At 43.3% G+C, this 19,421-nt stretch overlaps 2 protein-coding genes across 2 annotated transcripts in view; one reads left to right on the top strand and one right to left on the bottom strand.

Moving 5' to 3' along the window:
- Positions 1-19,421, top strand: part of LOC149460759 (uncharacterized) — a 333,674-nt gene that overhangs the window by 152,494 nt on the left and 161,759 nt on the right. The gene's annotated exons all lie outside the window — the stretch shown is intronic.
- The window catches only part of LOC149460761 (uncharacterized), a 172,588-nt gene that overhangs the window by 124,460 nt on the left and 28,707 nt on the right, over positions 1-19,421 (bottom strand). The gene's annotated exons all lie outside the window — the stretch shown is intronic.

Genomic DNA, 19,421 nt, shown 5'->3' with positions numbered 1-19,421 from the left:
GGGACAAGACAGGGATGTCCATTGTCCCCATTGCTGTATGTGTTATCATTGGAACCTTTGCTGGAAACAATTAGGAAGAACGTAGACATAAAGGGAATACAAATAGGAGAAACTGAACATAAAGTGGCAGCCTTTGCGGACGACCTGTTGTTCTATGTGGGAAATCCTAGGATAACACTCCCAAATTTAATAAAAAGCTTAAAGGAGTATGGGGAATTATCAAATTTAAAAATCAACCCAACAAAAACTGAGATCTTAAAATGTAAATCTTCCAAATAGTGAGAAAGAAAAGATACAAAAATAAATTCCCTTTTATATGGAGAGATAGATAAAATATCTAGGGGTTAAACTTACTGCTTCATATACAAAATTGTATAAATTGAACTATATTGCTCTTTTAAATGAGATTAAGGAGGAACTGAAGAAATTGGGAGGGGGAAACCCCTCTTGGTTAGGGCGTATAAATCAGATAAAAATGATAATTGTACCTAAAATCTTGTATAAATTTCAGATGATCCCAATTAAACTCCCAGAGGCCTTTTTTAAAGAAATTAAAAAGATGATAACAAGATTTATATGGAAAACTAAAAAATCTAGAATATCTTATGACCTGATGAGTAGAAGTAAAGAGAGGGGGAGATTGGGAGTGCCAGATTTCAAGAGGTACTATAATGCTGTAGTTCTAACAAGAATTTATGATTGGACACACAATACAGAGGGGAAAAGGTGGGTTAAGATAGAGAATGATCTGAGTGGAGTTGATCTGAGTAGAAGCATATGGGCACCCGCACAATACAGAGGTTTAAAAGCTACCACGAGTGTGTATACACTGAATGTTTTAAAGGTTTGGGATAATTTACATAAGTGTATGAAATGGGATTTTAATTCACAATTAATGTCACTAAGGAATATGGAGTATTTTCCACCAGGTATGGAGGGGAGTGTGGGAAAATGGTTTAAAAAGGAGGATATTCAACTAAGGGATATAATGGATGGACAGAAATTGAAAACATTGAAGGATTTAACTACTTGAGCACCTGAGGATTTACCCCCCTTAATGACCAGGCCTTTTTTTGCTGTTTGGCGCTGCACTAATTCAAATGATAATTGCGCGGTCATGCAATGCTGTACCCAAACGAAATTTACATCCTTTTTTTCACACAAATAGAGCTTTCTTTTGGTGGTATTTGATCACCTGTGCGCTTTTTATTTTTTGCGCTATATTCAAAAAAACCACGAAAATTTTGAAAAAAAACCAATATTTTCTACTTTCAGCTATAAAAAATACATCGTTAACTCAAAGTTAGTCATAAATTTAAGCCAAAATGTATTCTGCTACATGTTTTTGGTAAAAAAAATCCCGTGCATTAGCGGGCAAACTGGCGCTATCTGGGAGGGGCGCTAACACTATTGGAAGTCACCAGTGACACTAATACAGTGATCAGTAAAAATCTGTTCACTGTAATCAATGACACTGGTGACAGGGCAGTGAAGGGGTTAACTGGGGGGGGTGATCAAGGGGTTAAACGGGATTACTGGTGTACTGGCGGGCAATCTGGCGCTATCTGGGAGGGGCGCTAACACTATCTGAAGTCGCCAGCGACACTGATACAGTGATCAGTAAAAATCGGTTCACTGATCAGTGACACTGGTGACAGGGCAGTAAAGGGGTTAACTGGGGGGGGGAGATTAAGGGGTTAAATGGGATTACTGGTGTACTAGAGGGAAATCTGGTGCTATCTGGGAGGGGCACTAACACTATCGGAAGTCGCCAGCGAAACTGATACAGTGATTAGTAAAAATTGGTTCACTGGTCAGTGACACTGGTGACAGGGCAGTGAAGGGGTTAACTGGGGGGGGGGTGATCAAGGGGTTAAACGGGATTACTGGTGTACTGGCGGGCAATCTGGCACTATCTGGGAGGGGCGCTAACTCGGGGGGGGGGGGGGGGCGATCAGGGGGTTAAATGTGTCCTAGGTGTGTTCTGTCTGTGTAGTGCTTTGTACTCACTTTTTGGATGTCTTCTTCTCTGTCTGGAACGGAATGTGTCCAGGCAGAGAAGAATGACATCATATCCTGCCCTGTGTAAATGTCAACACAGGACAGGATAGGACAGGGACCGATCATCCGATTTCAGCCAGAAATCACTGGCTGAAATCTAATGATTGATCCCTCCTGGATCGAATCGTGTCACCCGCGGGTCGGCGGGAGCGCGCGCCCCCTACCCGCGAAAGTGTCGGGAGCGCGGAGCCCGTTTTAAAACGTGCTTTTGTGCTCCACTGCCGCCCTGCGCACGTATATACACTTGCAGGGCGGCAAGCGGTTAAAGAAAGATGGAGGGGAACTTTTCATTAAGATTGATGAGTGGAAATATCACCAATTAAAACACTTTGTCGAGGGTCTTCCGAAACCTATGAGAGGGAGAAAGGAGTGGAATTTGTTCGAGAGGTTGTTGGAATCACGAGGAGATGGGAAACGGGGTACGGCAAACATTTATAAGATTCTCACTGAGTTAGTCACGGAAGTAAAACCAATGTATATAGAAAAATGGGAAAAGGATTTGGGAATAGAGATAGATGAGGATAAACAGAGGAAAATATATAGACTTACACACGAAAATGTCAGCATGAGAGAGATGAGGTAAATTATAAGTGTTTGGCAAGATGGCACATCACACCGAGTGTTGAACATAAAATGGGTGTGGAGAGAGCACCAGAGTGTTGGCGGGGGCCTGGAAAGATTGGTACGTGGTTTCATATATGGTGGGAGTGCCCAAAGATCCAAAGCTTCTGGGAGACAATGGTCAACTTAATAAGGAAAATCTCAGGGCTAAAGATAGGATTAGATCCAGATGTGTGTTTATTACATAATACAGAGCTACCAGTAAATAAATACAAGGATTTGGGTATATGGTGCTATGTGAATGCAGCAAAGGGTTTGATACCTAAATTCTGGCATAGTGCAGAGGTGCCAAGAGAAAAGGATTGGGTAGAGAGAGTGAATCAGATTAGGTGGATGGAGAAATTATACTATATCCAAGAAGACAAGATGGAGGTATACAATAGGAGATGGGGGAAATGGGAAGATTTTGTACATAAAACGAATATATGTGAAGCAATGGGAAGTGATAAGTGAAGTTACTTGGTTTTTTAGGGAAAGATGTAAGAGAGAATTGCAGAGTGGGTGGGAGGTGGGATGTGGTAGGGAGGAGGGATATAAAAAGGGGAAAATAGAAGGGGATAGGATTAAGAATTTTATATGTTATATGAGATTGTTGAAGAAATGTTTTTTGTTTTTTATTTCGTTTTTCCCTTTTTTATATATATATATATATATATATATATATATATATATATATGAAAAATTTATAAATATTTGAATTAAAAAAAAAAAAAGAGAATAAATCATAGCGTAAGCCTGCATATACAATTTAAAATACTTTATTGAATATGCTTACATCATGATTACATCGTTACTTATTCGAGACAAAACATGCCAAGGGAAGTGATGTCGCATAGAGGAACTGGAAGTGATCTGGTGGCCATTTTAGAATCTGGAAAAACCTCATAGAAGTTCATGTGGAGGAACCAGGGAACTCTGAGAAGTTTGGATATTCTGATAAAGGCTATTTTAACCAATTCAATACCGGGCAATTTTCCCCCTTCCTGCCCAGGCCATTTTTCAGGTTTCAGCGCTCTCACACTTTGAATGACAATTGCGCGGTCATACAACATTGTACCCAAACTAAAATTTTATCATTTTCTTCACACAACTAGAGCTTTCTTTTGGTGGTATTTAATCACCGCTGGGGTTTTTATTTTTTGCTAAATTAACAAAAAAAGACCAAAAATTTTGAAAAAAAAAAAAACACGTTTTTCTTTGTTTCTGTTATAAAGGTTTACAAATAAATAATTGTTCTTCATAAATTTAGGCCGAGATGTATTCTGCTACATGTCTTTGGTGAAAATAACCCAAATTAGGATGTATTATTTAGTTTGTAGGAAAGTTATAGAGTTCACAAACTATGGTATAGATCTGAATATTGATCAATCCTGAAGTACTGACAGCCAATCTAATTTCTTGAGGTCCAAGAATGTCAGAACAGTACAGATATCCCCCAAATGTCAGGACGGTACAGATATCCCCAAATGTCAGGACAGTACAGATATCCCCCAAATGTCAGAACGGTACAGATATCCCCCAAATGTCAGGACGGTACAGATATCCCCCAAATGTCAGAACGGTACAGATATCCCCCAAATGTCAGCACGGTACAGATATCCCCCAAATGTCAGGATAGTACAGATATCCCCCAAATGTCAGGATAGTACAGATATCGCCCAAATGTCAGGACGGTACAGATATCCCCCAAATGTCAGGACAGTACAGATATCCCCCAAATGTCAGAACAGTACAGATATCCCCCAAATGTCAGGATGGGACAGATGTCCCCCAAATGTCAGGACGGTACAGATATCCCCCAAATGTCAGGACAGGACAGATATCCCCCAAATGTCAGGACAGGACAGATATCCCCCAAATGTCAGGACAGGACAGATATCCCCCAAATGACCCCTTTTTGTAGAGTAGACAGTCCGACGTACTTCATAAGAGACATGGCGAGTTTTTTGAAGTTGTATTTTTTTTGTCAAAATTTTTGGAAAATGAAAAAAGTAAAAAAAATTATTTTCACTATTTTTTTTTACATACTGTCACCAGTGCAGTACAGCGTCATCATATAACTGGCATAGCAGTGATCAGGGACACTGACTGGTGACAGTATGAAATAAATATATATATATATATATATATATATATATATATATATATATATTTTTTTTTTTTTTTTTTTTTTTTAATTTTTTATTATATTTTTTTTAAGATTTTTTTTCATATTTTACTATGACCAAAGTAGTACAATGTTAAGATAGTAACATTGTACTACTTTGGGGAAGTGATCAGTATTTTTTTTTTACACAATTTGCTTATAGCAAAGAATTACTTTGCTATAAGCAAGCATTTACCTGAATGACATCGATTCATTCAGGTTTTTTTTTTTGTGCTTAGCTGGTATTTGGCCACAGCTAATCACATGACATGTGCATGTGACCTGCTGTGACCATTCATAGCTAGACACTAGTATACAATGGATGGCATGAATGAAGCCATCCATTGTATACAACTGTCATGTGACCTGCTGTGATTGGTCACAGCAGGTCACATGGTACAGGCAACAGGGGCCGGTACTCAGATCTGTCATCGGCCGTGTCCGAGGTACACGGCAGGTGACAGATCACGCTGCTGCGCGGCTCTGCAACCGCGTGAACTGCGCATGTGCGGGAGGACGCCAAATGGCGTATACACCGGAAAGCTGCAGCATTTTTGTGGCCGCCAAACAGCTATAGGCCAGGCGGCTAATGGTTAAAGAGGAATCATGATGTAAGGATATTCAATAAAGTATTTCTCCTACCACTTTAGAATACATCATAACAGGGATCCATCATGTTTGAGATTTTGTGGGATAGATCAAGTTTTTTCCCCTTGGAGGGGAGGAGATATGGTGAAGAGTATCTCACAGAACGAAACAAAGTGGATCTATCAATTGGGTTCTTTGCATCCTAAAGGGTTGAATTCAGACATAGATATTGTTTTTTATACAATTCGTAATATTAAAACTAACATTCCGTGCATTATTACATGTATATATATATATATATTGATTTGTTTATATATTTTTATATATTTTTTAATGTAGGTTTTATATTATATTTTATAATTATTTTTGTTTAATAAAGGATTGGAATCTATTTTGTTTATATAATCTATCTACACCTCCTCCCTTGGCAAACTTATTCACTCCCACGGCTTCAATTACCTCCTCTATGCCGACGACACCCAAATTTACCTCTCCACCCCCCATCTCACCCCCTCACTCTCTGCCCGCATCGCCCACCTCCTAAACGACATATCAGACTGGATGTCGCTCCATTTCCTCAAACTTAACCTGTCCAAAACAGAGCTCCTGGTCATCTCCCCCCCGCGCCCCCCCCATCCTCTCCATCACTACGAACAACGCCACCATCTCTCCCACCCCACACGCCAAAGTCCTGGGTGTCACCCTGGACTCCCACCTCTCCTTCCTACCCCACATCCAACTGCTATCTAGATCTTGCAGGCTCCACCTCCGCAACATCTCCAAGATACGCACATTCCTCACCCCAGACACCACCAAACAACTCGTACACTCCCTCATCATCTCACGCCTGGACTACTGCAACTCCTTTCTCACTGGCCTACCCAAACGAATGCTATCCCCACTCCAGCCTATCCTGAACTCAGCGGCCAGACTCATCCACCTCACTAACCGCTCCACATCCGCCTCCCCCCTCTGCCAATCCCTTCACTGGCTCCCGATTGCCCAACGCATCAAATTCAAACTGCTAACCCTGACCTACAAGGTCATTCACAAACTACCTAACCAACCTGATACCCAAATACCACCCTACCCATGCCCTCCTCTCCTCACGGGACCTCCTACTCTCTAGCTCCCTGGTCTCCTCCTCCCACGCCCGATTGCAGGACTTCTCTAGGACTTCCCCCATCCTCTGGAACTCCCTACCCCAATCCATCAGACTGTCACCCACCCTCCTCACCTTCAGGCGCACCCTGAAAACCCTCCTCTTCAAGGAAGCCTACCCCAACCTTACCTAACCTCACCTAACAACTAACCTCCTCCACTCCTCCCACCACTCCATCTCCCACAGCCATCTCCTCCTGTACCCCCTTCCCCTCCCTCCTAGATTGTAAGCTCGAAAGAGCAGGGCCCTCGAACCCCTCGTGTATTGTATTGTTTCTGTCTTGTCTCATGTTCTGTCCCCCTTGCTACTGTACAGCACTGAGCATACCCTTTGGCGCTATATAAATACTGTATAATAATATTAATATATTTTTCATTTATATATTGTCAATTATATTTTTTATTATATTTTTTATTTTAGTTATTGAACCTTTGCTGACAGATATACATTTATGTATGTATACATATATACTTGATTGTATGTATGTAAAGAGAATCTGTTTATCATATTAAATGACCTTGATGAGAGTTCTTTGAATGTATGTAGTTTCCTAGTAAAGGTTTCTCACGTCAATAAGCAAGGGGTGCGGTGTTCATTATTCCCAGGGAGGAAGACTGACCAATCAAAATTGAGGGGTGGGCTCCATTTGGGTTATTTAAAAGACTGGACACAGGAGATGCACATCTTGAGAACGCCCGATGGGAGGGGCAAAACGCGTTGACGCATTTCCGGTTTACACTGCATACGTCTGACGTCACTTCCGGTGAGTGGAACGCACGCCGAGCGGTGCGCTCCAGCGGCCATTTTTGAGATTTATGCTGGTTTCTTTGCTGATCCTCTCTTCCATCTGGTTACATATGCTGTGAGAATCCTGGATTATGGGGCTGTGAGCTGGTTGTTATCATCTGGCTGGTATTGGTTCAATAAATGTGCCTTTTACAAGTTGTTAGAATGTCAGTGGCCTGGATTTTGTCTTTTATCTCTACTATTGATCTGGTAATATTACACTATATAAGATTTTTTTCCCTGGTGACACGGTGGAGCAATTCAGAGAGCTGTGGTGGGGACCTGAAAGAAGATCATAACCTGGTGGTGTAAGGATACTATAGAAAAGATGAAAAGAGGGTTTAGGATCCCTAAAAATCCCTAAAGGCTTCTCATTCACCAATATATGGTGAGTGCCAGGGCCGGACTGACAACTCATGGGGCCCCCGGGCAATAGGGGATCATGGGGCCCGTGTCCTTGCCCAAACTCAAAAAAGCCTATGAAAAAGGTAAAAGGGGCATCTCATGGGGCCCCCTACTGACCCCGGGCCCTCGGGCAGTGCCGAGTTTCCAAATGGTCAGTCCGCCCCTGGTGAGTGCAATTGATGTTGGTGTGCACGGGTGGAAGGTGGAAGCTTTTTTGATCCTAAGATTGTTTGGAATCCCCAGTCTTCATCACACACGGTCCTGTGGTGTTTTTTATTATTTTTTTGGAGAAAGATATATGATATGAGATACTCACCAATTATAAGTGGACATTTATGTTTTGTGATTTATTTCAAGTGTACTTTAATATTTATTTAGAGGTCTATTTTTGCGCTGTTTTATTTATATCTATCACTGTTTGTGTTTTCACATTGCACAGCAGCAATTTAGATCATCACTAGTTTTGTATTGGCACAGGAATATTTTCTATTTTTAGTATAAAGGGGGATATGATCTCCATGTATAATACATAAGGGGGGGATATGATCTCCATGTATAATACATAAGGGGGGGGTATGATCTCCATGTATAATACATAAGGGGGGATATGATCTCCATGTATAATACATAAGGGGGGATATGATCTCCATGTATAATACATAAGGGGGGGATATGATCTCCATGTATAATACATAAGGGAAGATATGATCTCCATGTATAATACATAAGGGGGGATATGATCACCATGTATAATACATAAGGGGGGATATGATCTCCATGTATAATACATAAGGGGGGATATGATCTCCATGTATAATACATAAGGGGGATATGATCTTCATGTATAATACATAAGGGGGGATATGATCTCCATGTATAATACATAAGGGGGGATATGATCTCCATGTATAATACATAAGGGAAGATATGATCTCCATGTATAATACATAAGGGGGGATATGATCTCCATGTATAATACATAAGGGGGGATATGATCTCCATGTATAATACATAAGGGGGATATGATCTCCATGTATAATACATAAGGGGGGATATGATCTCCATGTATAATACATAAGGGGGGATATGATCTCCATGTATAACACATAAGGGGGATATGATCTCCATGTATAATACATAAGGGAAGATATGATCTCCATGTATAATACATAAGGGGGGATATGATCTCCATGTATAACACATAAGGGGGATATGATCTCCATGTATAATACATAAGGGGGGATATGATCTCCATGTATAATACATAAGGGGGGATATGATCTCCATGTATAATACATAAGGGGGGGGATATGATCTCCATGTATAATACATAAGGGGGGATATGATCACCATGTATAATACATAAGGGGGGATATGATCTCCATGTATAATACATAAGGGGGATATGATCTCCATGTATAATACATAAGGGGGGGGTATGATCTCCTTGTATAATACATAAGGGAAGATATGATCTCCATGTATAATACATAAGGGGGGATATGATCACCATGTATAATACATAAGGGGGGATATGATCTCCATGTATAATACATAAGGGGGGATATGATCTCCATGTATAATACATAAGGGGGATATGATCTCCATGTATAATACATAAGGGGGGATATGATCTCCATGTATAATACATAAGGGGGGATATGATCTCCATGTATAATACATAAGGGAAGATATGATCTCCATGTATAATACATAAGGGGGGATATGATCACCATGTATAATACATAAGGGGGGATATGATCTCCATGTATAATACATAAGGGGGGATATGATCTCCATGTATAATACATAAGGGGGGATATGATCTCCATGTATAATACATAAGGGGGATATGATCTCCATGTATAATACATAAGGGGGGATATGATCTCCATGTATAATACATAAGGGGGGATATGATCTCCATGTATAATACATAAGGGAAGATATGATCTCCATGTATAATACATAAGGGGGGATATGATCTCCATGTATAATACATAAGGGGGGATATGATCTCCATGTATAACACATAAGGGGGATATGATCTCCATGTATAATACATAAGGGAAGATATGATCTCCATGTATAATACATAAGGGGGGATATGATCTCCATGTATAACACATAAGGGGGATATGATCTCCATGTATAATACATAAGGGGGGATATGATCTCCATGTATAATACATAAGGGGGGATATGATCTCCATGTATAATACATAAGGGGGGGATATGATCTCCATGTATAATACATAAGGGGGGATATGATCACCATGTATAATACATAAGGGGGGATATGATCTCCATGTATAATACATAAGGGGGATATGATCTCCATGTATAATACATAAGGGGGGGGTATGATCTCCTTGTATAATACATAAGGGGGGGTATGATCTCCATGTATAATACATAAGGGGGGATATGATCTCCATGTATAATACATAAGGGGGATATGATCTCCATGTATAATACATAAGGGGGGATATGATCTCCATGTATAATACATAAGGGGGGATATGATCTCCATGTATAATACATAAGGGGGGATATGATCTCCATGTATAATACATAAGGGGGGGATATGATCTCCATGTATAATACATAAGGGGGATATGATCTCCATGTATAATACATAAGGGGGGATATGATCTCCATGTATAATACATAAGGGGGGATATGATCTCCATGTATAATACATAAGGGGGATATGATCTCCATGTATAATACATAAGGGGGGATATGATCACCATGTATAATACATAAGGGGGATATGATCACCATGTATAATACATAAGGGGGATATGATCTCCATGTATAATACATAAGGGGGGATATGATCTCCATGTATAATACATAAGGGGGATATGATCTCCATGTATAATACATAAGGGGGATATGATCTCCATGTATAATACATAAGGGGGGATATGATCTCGATGTATAATACATAAGGGGGGATATGATCTCCATGTATAATACATAAGGGGGGATATGATCACCATGTATAATACATAAGGGGGGATATGATCTTCATGTATAATACATAAGGGGGGATATGATCTTCATGTATAATACATAAGGGGGATATGATCACCATGTATAATACATAAGGGGGGATATGATCTCCATGTATAATACATAAGGGGGATATGATCTCCATGTATAATACATAAGGGGGATATGATCACCATGTATAATACATAAGGGGGGATATGATCTCCATGTATAATACATAAGGGGGGATATGATCACCATGTATAATACATAAGGGGGGGATATGATCTCCATGTATAATACATAAGGGGGGATATGATCTCCATGTATAATACATAAGGGGGGATATGATCTCCATGTATAATACATAAGGGGGGATATGATCTCCATGTATAATACATAAGGGGGGATATGATCTCCATGTATAATACATAAGGGGGGATATGATCTCCATGTATAATACATAAGGGGGATATGATCTCCATGTATAATACATAAGGGGGATATGATCTCCATGTATAATACATAAGGGGGGATATGATCTCCATGTATAAATACATCAGTGGTTCATATAGTGAACTCGGTGTAGTTATTCACCCTGAGGTCATCACAGAGGACAAGTGGGCACTCTTTACGTCTGGAGGAAAAGAAATGTAATCTCCAAACACGGAAAGGTTTCTTCACAGTAAGAGCTGTGAGAATGTGGAATAGACTTCCTCAAGAGTTGGTTGTGGCCAGCTCAGTGGATTGCTGTAGGAAAGTCCTGGATTCTTTCTTGGATACACGGAATATAACTGGATGTAACACTTAATGGGAAAGTTGATCCAGGGAATATCTGATTGCCTCTCGGGGGATCAGGAAGGAATTTTTTTCCCTGCAGGAGCAAATTGGACCATGCTTTGCTGGGTTTTTTGCCTTCCTCTGGTTCAACTGTGGGCATAGGATTATAACTTTTATCTTTAAATGAAATGGATGGACTGTCTTTTTTCAGCCAGACTAATTATGTAGGTCCCACACCGCTGCCTCCCATCTCCTGAGACTGCACTCAGTGACTTGGGTCTGAGAATATACAGACATATCCCTCCACCCGGCACAGCCACCAGACTACAGAGCAAGGAACACTGGGAGAATTGTTCTGTCAGACATCTTGTGAGATCCAGGATATGGGGTATATATTCCCCAGGTGCCTAGTTCAAAGAACGCTTATAAAAAAGATCAACATTTTGCTGCCAGCTGAACCCCAGAAGCTCCATAAATCCAGTCTAGATACATAAATTGTGTCTGCAGCACAGAGAAGGAAGATTATCCGAGAGAAATCCAGGAATACAGGACGGGGAACACAGCTCAGGAAAGTGACCAGGGGATTACAGGCTGATATCACCCAGTCCCCGCCCTACTCTGGACCAATCAGTGAGCAGTATGGTGGAGGAATGGATTTAGTGTTCATGACCCACCTGTGCTGATCTCTGTAGGAGTGTCCTCCTCTATAAATGTCCCCGTTATTCCATCCTCCTCCATAGACTGCTGATCATCCCTCACATACGCCTCTTCTTCTTCTGCTTTCACCTCAAATTCTATATCGATTGGATCTCCACTCTAAATCAAGAATATAATGGAAGAGGTCATCTGTAAAACATAAGCTTCAATTTTGTGGCATCAAATTTATAAAAATCAACACCTCACCCCAACAATTCTATGTTCTAGATGCTCCATCCCACCAACCTTGTAATGGTGAGGGATGGTGTGACCTTCCTGTGTGGAATCCTGGGAATACAGAGGACGGGGACATCTCTCTGGTGGGTTCCTGGTATTAGGTGGCTCCATCATATCCTTGTGTCCTTCTGAAAACTCCTCCATCACTCCATACTCCTCATCCTCCTCTTTATATTCTTCTTTAACATCAATATTATCATCCCCGAGGATTCCACTCTGAGAGATATAATAAAACATTCATTGTAACAAACATGCTGTGTATAAATCACAACTACCAATAATTGTCATCATCTACCTGATGATGGTGAGGGATGGTGTGACCTTCCTGTGTGGAATCCCGGGAATACAGAGGACGGGGACATCTCTCTGGTGGGTTCCTGTAGCTGGATGACTCCACCATGGTGTCCTGGTACAGATCTTTGTGTTCTTTTAGAAGCTCTGACTCCTTCATCCCCCCATCCTCATCCTCCTCCTCTTTTATCTCTTCTTTAACCTCAACTTTAGGATCTCTCAGGTTTCCACTCTGAATATATAATAAAAATGACATCAATGGTAACAATGCAGATAATGTACAGATCCTAATGATACTATCAGTGATTGTTCCTCATCTACCCGATGATGGTGAGGGATGGTGTGACCTTCCTGTGTGGAATCCCGGGAATACAGAGGACGGGGACATCTCTCTGGTGGGTTCCCATGACTGGATCCATCTGTAGGAAACACACACACTGACTGAATCCATTGTTTCTATGTGTTTATCAGATGATGGGGGATCTAGGTGGATCCTCCGTACTGCTCTCTCCTTTACAATAAAGTCTCCTCTTACCCGGTGATGTGAGGGGCGGCTGATTGTCCATCATGACGTCCTTGTAGAGATCCTTGTGTCCTTCTAAATACTCCCACTCCTCCATGGAGAAATAGACAGTGACACCCTGACACCTTATAGGAACCTGACACACACAATGATACAGTCACCATCCAGACACATCCCTTGTCTGTTACTGGAGAATGTCCCAGAATTCCCGGCACCGCTCACCTCTCCTGTCAGCAGCTCAGTGATCTCTCTGGTGACTTCTAGAATCTTCTTCTTCTTTCTCTCTTCTATCAGGGAGGGAGGTGGAGGCAATGTGATGTCATATGATCTCCAGACTTCACAGGAGGAAAACTCTACATCTGAACACAAAGAGTCAAATCAAATGATATTCCCAGAATCCTCCTCACCTCTCCATTCAGGTCTTCATTTCATTAAAGCCCCACTTCAGGCTGAGGTATAATTTCCCCACACAGGACCCCCACACTACGCAGATAAAAAGCTTGTTCTGTCTATTGAGACTAAAAAGGGTCCCCCACATCTTAAGAGCATCAGAAAAAGGCAAGATGGAGGGACATTGGGAGGAGGAGCTGTGAGGTCATTGTGATGTCATAGGATTCTCTGACTCTGGATGGAGGGACATTGGGAAGAGGCGCTGTGAGGTCACTGTGATGTCATAGGACATATAGGCTCTGGATGGATATTTGGATGAGAAGATTTGAGGGGTCCTCTATATGAAGCTTCCATACAAACCAATTCCTGGGTGCGTCCTACCTCTCCTAAACTGAAGAGTGACCTTTGACCTTTACCATCCAGAAATCTGTCCGGAATCTGTGGCAGTAAGCTGTCATGTGATCAGGTGATGTGCGGAGGAACGGAGTGTAAATAGCAGACAATTGTCTCCAGAGCCCCTAATGGTGGGGATGGATTTGGCGGCGTGCTGGTGCCAAGTTTCCTCCCCCCAGGGTCACTGCAGGTGTGGAGAAAAGCTGTGTAAGAGGATATGGAGGAGAGATGAGGAGGAGATCCAGGAATCAGGAGAAAGGTCAGGGCAAGCAACAGACGAGCGCATCCAAGAGACCAAGCCGGGGTCACTACACAGAAAATCAATCCAAGGAAACAACAGGCAGGACGAGGAATAGCAAGAAGGAGCTGAGAGACAAATGAGAATATTGCTCAGCCAATGGGAGATGATCTCAGCATGACTTCCATCATGAAGGAGATGAGGGGGAGGGGAGGAAGTCACTGAAGGTGACCATAGATCCATGGAAATTCAGCTGGTTCAGCAGGGATCGCTCACATTTCCATCCATGTGTGGCCACTGCCGGATAAAAGCCACTCCCCCAGCGGCTGCAGCCAATAGCTTCAGTGCTGATCCGTGTATTCTGAGAGCGAAGGAGTCCCCCCATTGTCAGAATACAAGAGTGCAGTGGGGAGGATTCCCCCATCCACCTCCAATGTATGGATGGGGGAATCACTTCAGTTTTTATGCTCATCCCGCTGGCTGAACGATAAAACTGAACCATGTAGGCCAGCTTTGGGGGCAAATATATTATCATCAACTCCTCCCCCTGAAGGGGTTCATCTACGTATTACCTCCTCTGCTGCAGATCCAGGAATGTCTCCTCTCTGCTTCCTCATTCATGGAACTTCCTGCCTGTATCTGACATCACTTCCTGTCTTCCATAGAGACTTCCTGTTTGGATAGTAGTGAGATCGGTGGTCGGAGGCGGAGTCTAGGAGGGAGACTGACAGAACCCGCAGCCGACTTGCAGGAGTGAGCGAGGAGGATCCGGTTCCTTTACCATCGGAGATGAGGAGAGTGTGAAGGATGTTTCTGACTCTGGGAGCTGAAAAGCTGGGAGTCCTATTGGTGTGGTGAGGGGGAAGCACTACTAGGGGGCGCCCTCACCATCCCGTGTACAAGAGGTGGAAGAAGGCGTGGCTACACTACAGCTGACAGTTTGGAGGGCGGAGCACTTTCACACCTTATCAACTTGTCACTGATTGGTGGATTTTGTAGTAAAATAAGTTGATTGAAGTAGCTGCAAAGTGGAAGCGGTGGACTTGCAGAGAACACTCTACTGAGCACACAATATTGTCTGTCTCCATGGATTTGCACAGGATTTGAGATGATTTCCTATAGCAGCAAATCTGATGAGATGAATGAAGTGGATGTAAAGTGGAAGCAGTGGATGTGCAGAGAATAGGATTTGGAGCCCCGAGCTCTTTATCTCTGAATGTCTCCACATATTTGTAGTGTATTTGTGATGATTTCTGTGCACACACAATAGGACAGCGCTGTGACACATAATGCTCTTCTAGATGACAGGGAATCCTTCCCTTTGTTACATCAGCAGTCCGCTAGAAGGTTTTTGTAGGTTTGGAGTTGTTACACATAGCGCGGGTTTTATCCATTTATAGTGATGACATCATTGCCCAAATCTGGGGGTCACCAGCCATTTCCACCCTTTACTCCCAGCTGGGGGGCTTTGTATCCATATACCAGATGTTCTACAGGACTAAATCTGCAATCAATGTTACTGCAAAATCAAAGGAGCCAAAACCCCTCCCCCGAGCAGTCATATATTTCTGTCCCCCTTGGTGGGAGTGGAGGTGACCCCTCTATAAGGATCTACAGTCCATACACACCCAGCACAAGGCCGGGGTCACACTACCAGACGCTTCTCAGGGCTGCAGTTCCTCTGAGCTCCACAAGGTGGGGATATCACTTCTACCCAGACAGGAAGTCTCTATGGAAGACAGGAAGTGATGTCAGGAACAGACAGGAAGTAGAGAGGAGACAATGGTGGAAGTGGCAGCAGAGGAGGTAATTATTATTATTATTATACAGGATTTATATGGCGCCAACAGTTTGCTCAGCACTTTACAATATAAAGTGGAGACAATACAGTTCAATACAAGAGGGATAGGAGGGCCTGATCCTGGAAGCTTACAATCTAGGAGGGAATAAGTTGTTATTTCCTATTTACACCCAGTAACCCCTCATCATGTCCATCCTCTTCCTCCATAGTCACGTCCGTCCTCTTCCTCCATGGTCACGTCCGTCCTCTTCCTCCATGGTCACGTCCGTCCTCTTCCTCCATGGTCACGTCCGTCCTCTTCCTCCATGGTCACGTCCGTCCTCTTCCTCCATGGTCACGTCCGTCCTCTTCCTCCATGGTCACGTCCGTCCTCTTCCCCCATGGCCACGTCCGTCCTCTTCCCCCATGGCCACGTCCGTCCTCTTCCTCCATGGTCACGTCCGTCCTCTTCCTCCATGGTCACGTCCGTCCTCTTCCTCCATGGTCACGTCCGTCCTCTTCCTCCATGGTCACGTCCGTCCTCTTCCTCCATGGTCACGTCCGTCCTCTTCCCCCATGGTCACGTCCGTCCTCTTCCTCCATAGTCACTGTGACGTCTTTTATCTCCAGTAGATGATGATACACACATATATAGTGTGGGAACCCAGATTAACCCCTTCAGGGGCAGAACATTCCCCCACTTCCGGGGCCGGAACATTCTCCTCATTGTGGAGATAAATTCTAGTAATATGGTCCTCTAAACAAACAGCACTGACAATAAATAGACAAGACAAGGACCATCCTGACCATACATGGCCTACAAAGGGCAATGATGACACTACACAGGCAGCCAATGGGCAATCATTACACTATGCAGCCAACACAATGATGGAGTGCCGGGGTCAGGAGTATGGAGCATAGAGCCCCTTACATTGCTGCTCAGGAGGAAGAAAACATTCCCCAGCCGGCCATGAAGAATATGTTCCATCATTGGTGTCAGAGGGAGGGAAATACTGAGGCAAGTAGAGGCTCTGAGGGGTCTCTCAGGGGGCACTACAGATAAGGAACTTTGGGGCCCCTGAGGGGGTAGTGGAGCTCAGGGCCTTAAACAGGTAGAGTAGTTGAAGGACTCTAGGAGGCGGGCACTCTTCTTAGAAGAGGTCGGTTTCCGCAGCATTACCTAAAAGGTAGTCAGGGGTCAGTGCTATACATCTTCAGGAGACACTCCAATACCTTCCCATGACACAGGCTCTGGCAGTGCCCGATGCTGGAATTCTAAGCCCCAGGAACCCACCACCACTCTGTACAATGTCCTGGATACCAGAAAATACTTGGCAACCAAGAGAACCCCCTACTGTCCTCCTACCCACACTTGGCTGCCATTGGAGAGAACCAACTCCTCCCCCCACAGCTCTGTACTCCACCATCACCATCCTCCTGCTATCCAATCCCTTCTCTTACTGAAGCGAGTGGCAGTGACGTCACTCCTGTCAGTCAGCAGGCTGCTGGAAATTATAGCCTTGCAGTTGGAGTTCTGCCAATTATCCTGATTATCCAGCAACTCCATCCAAAAGTCAGCAAGTTCCCCTTCCTGGACCTCATGATGAGCCGACATTGACCTCACAGCACTGCCTCAGAGCAAACAAGTCATAGGAAGGATCAGATTTATCATTCCTTGTCTGCCTCCCCCCTCAGTGGTGAATAAATACTGTACAACCAAAAGAAAGCTCTGTCTGTCTAAAAAGTGATAAAAATGTAATTTGGGTTCAGTGTTGCATGACCACGCAAGGCCACGGGAGGAAACGGAGGTGACACCGGGTTAGGACAGGAAGGGGAAGTGGGCTCGGAGATATGGAGACACACAGTATAAAGAAGACCATCTACCACCAGCAGCCAATCCTCTTACAGCCCCCTAGAGGAGGGGAAATGCGTCAGTGACGGCTGCGGTGATGTAATTCCCGAATGGTGGGACTCATGTGGATGGGACACTTTCGGTCGGACATTTTGCTTGTATATTATATACAAATGTGAGTGTATATGGTTTGCTGTAAAGGAAGTTTGTAATAAATGGAATGACACCATGTGGGTGATTGTTGTTATCTCCTCCCTGCATACATCATGAGATGAACCATCAGTTGTATGATATATTGGGGGGGGGAATTGTACACAATCATCCAGGAGGACTACAAGCTCCAGACTAACCAGGACCATGACACAGCACATAGGACTCCTATTCCAGTGTAAGAGTCCACATCCTGTGCTGGGGGAGGGGAGCACTGGAGGGGAGCACTGGATGGGGAGCACTGAAGGGAAGCACTGGAGGGGGGGCATTGGGGGGGCGCACTGGAGGGGAGCACTGGAGGGGGAGCATGAGATCTGCACTTTGATGAAAGGAGAAGCACAAGGCACTTTATTCTGCACGGTCGGTTGGCGCAGTGTGATTGGAGAGGCACAAGCACATCAACTGATGTAAAAGAACTATTAATATTGATGATTTTATATTTCTATTCAGTATTTATGAGGGATTTATATTGAATTTGGATGGATTTTCATGCAGTTGGACACGTTGGGAATGGGACACAATTTTTACACCGACTAGCCAGCACCTTGAATAGTATTGTATATGACTGTCCAAACTGCAACAGCACTGACATCTGAAAAGTGTTCTGGTCAGGAAGGGGGTATAAGTGCTCGGTATTGAGGTGGTTAGATGTCCAGCGACCCTTCTATTCCCCCCTCACATCCACATCCTATTGTGTGACTAATACCATCCAAATACACTCACTGGCCACCCTATCAGGTCCACCTATTCAATTGCTGGGTAACTGCTAATCAGCCAATCACATGGCAGCAACTCAATGCATTTAGGCATCTCGACGTGGTGAAGACAACTTGCTGAAGTTCAAACTGAGCATCAGAATGAGGAAGAAAGGGGATTTAAGTGACTTTGAATGTGGCGTGGTTGTTGGTTCCAGGCAGGCTGGTTTGGGTATTTCAAAAACTGCTGATCTACTGGGATTTTCACGCACAACCATCTCTAGGGTTTCCAGTGAATGGTCCGAAAAAGAGAAAATATCCAGTGAGCGGCAGTTGTGTGGAGGAAAATGCCTTGTCAATGTCAGAGGAGAATGGGCAGACTGGTTGATGTGACATTCAGATGGTAGGGTCAGAATTTGGCATAGACAACATGAAAGCATGGATCCATCCAGCCTTGTATCAACGGTTCAGGCTGGTGGTGTCATGGTGGGGGGGAGATTTTCTTGGCACTAGCAAGGTGGACCTAATAAAGTGGCCAGTGAGTGTAATTCTTACTTTTATTTCCCA

The sequence above is a fragment of the Staurois parvus genome, unplaced genomic scaffold (genome assembly GCF_062004578.1).
Source record: "Staurois parvus isolate SC_StPar_1 unplaced genomic scaffold, SC_StPar_1.0 ptg000221l, whole genome shotgun sequence".
NCBI lineage: Eukaryota > Metazoa > Chordata > Amphibia > Anura > Ranidae > Staurois > Staurois parvus.
Note: the sequence above shows the minus strand (reverse complement) of the source record. Positions and strands in the feature narration are given on the sequence as shown.